At 45.3% G+C, this 1,630-nt stretch overlaps 1 non-coding gene across 1 annotated transcript; it reads left to right on the top strand.

The window, feature by feature from the left end:
* The first annotated feature begins 1,111 nt into the window (after positions 1-1,111).
* On the top strand, positions 1,112-1,219 carry LOC119871678. Its single transcript, XR_005358750.1, has one exon. It is a non-coding gene; the product is annotated as a U6 spliceosomal RNA (small nuclear RNA).
* Positions 1,220-1,630: the final 411 nt, after the last annotated feature.

The following is a 1,630-nucleotide window of genomic DNA, read 5'->3' as shown; positions in this document are numbered from 1 at the left end:
ACACCAGCAACTCCCTGCTCCGTCACTACTAGTGACCTTTGTACCAAAGCAGAAGAGTCCCAAAGCAATGCCTTTGATCCTGAGGTGATTAGAATAGGGCTTCTGTCCCCTTTTATCAGAGACAAGTTGACTGGACTAGGAGAATACTCCTGCAGCGGGTAGTGAGAAATCCAGCTCTGTGCTGGGAGCTGCCCTTTATCCTGCCATGCCAAGCCCTACATTGCCTAACATGGGAAAATGATTATTGCTTTTGCTGTCTTTGACCTGCTGATGCAGGACTCTTCAGGTTCAGAGAAGCATTCCTGTTTAGTAGTATAGTCAGAAGTCTCCATTTCCCTCTCCCGGTCCATTTTTCTCCCTTTTCTATCTTGCTCTGAGCTTTGGAAACTGCATTTTGGAAACCCCTCACCTTCTGATTTTCTGTAGAGTACAGCTTATGGAAGGCCCCAGTAGGACACAAGTAGGCTAGAAGAGAGAGAGAGAGGGCAGAGGCTTGTGGCCTAGATTCCCTCCCTGCCAGGCTGAAGGCTGGCAGTGCCTTTCTCTACCAACCAAAGGTCAGAGTGAGTTTAGGGTCCTGGCTTTGTCCCTTCAGGCACAGGGGTGTTCACGGTCCCCTTATCACCACTAAGCTTGGATTGCTTCACCAGCTTTGTTGGCTTCTGTTAAATGTGCCTTTGCATTTAACAGTCCCTTTGTTAAGCTCTTTCCTAATGCCCCCCTTTGAGTGTGCCATTCTTGTAGGACCTTGGAGGATACAAATAATGAGAGCTCCTATTTGGAAATCAGAAGGCCTGCACTACAGCTGAGACCCTATTACAAGTTGACCATGTATGTGACCTGGGCAAATTGCATCTTCTTCTTGGCCATAGTTTCTTCATCTGTGAAATGGAGAAGATGGTGAAATCATCTTTCAGTGAAAACATGCTATAATTCTGTTTTCAATAGGGGTGTAGTGGGCAGGGTTTGGAGAAAAATAAGCACACGTTTGAATCCTGGTTTTTATAGTTTTTAAATGTGTGGCCTTGGCCAAGTCTCTTGATCTCTTTGAAGCTTTGTTTGCATCTTCAGTAAAACATGAAAGGTATCCCTTTCCTTGCATGTTGTGGGAGTGCCCACTTTGGCAGCACATATACTAAAATTGGAATGATACAGAGGAAATTAGCATGGGCCCCGTGCAAGGATGACATGCAAGTTAAGGGGGGAAGATTAAATAAAATTGCATGTTTGAAAGCAGCTAGAACAGCTCTCATTACACAGGAGGCATCCAATCCATGTTAGAACCTTTCTCTTTTCTTGGCTTTCTTGAAAGGAAAATGCCTAAGCACAAGGGGAAAGAAGTTTGTTGGCTCTGGAGGTTTCCATTCTTTCCACCTCTAATTCTGTTTATTTATATTTGCTTACGTCTTACCTCACAGACTCCAATTCATTTATCCCTTCCAATCTGTCTGGTCCTTGAAGATTTCTCCCTGGAGCCATTCCTTCAAAAAGAGGGCAGATCTGTGGTTAGCTGCAGGGAGGAAACCAGAAGGAGCTGGCCCCAGGTACTATGCCACTTGACTACGTAGTGGTGTTCTGACCAGGAAAAGGATTTCTTTCACAGCTCAGAGCTCTCTGGGATAGCTGACAC

This window comes from Canis lupus, chromosome 4, assembly GCF_011100685.1.
Source record: "Canis lupus familiaris isolate Mischka breed German Shepherd chromosome 4, alternate assembly UU_Cfam_GSD_1.0, whole genome shotgun sequence".
NCBI classification, from domain to species: domain Eukaryota; kingdom Metazoa; phylum Chordata; class Mammalia; order Carnivora; family Canidae; genus Canis; species Canis lupus.
Note: the sequence above shows the minus strand (reverse complement) of the source record. Positions and strands in the feature narration are given on the sequence as shown.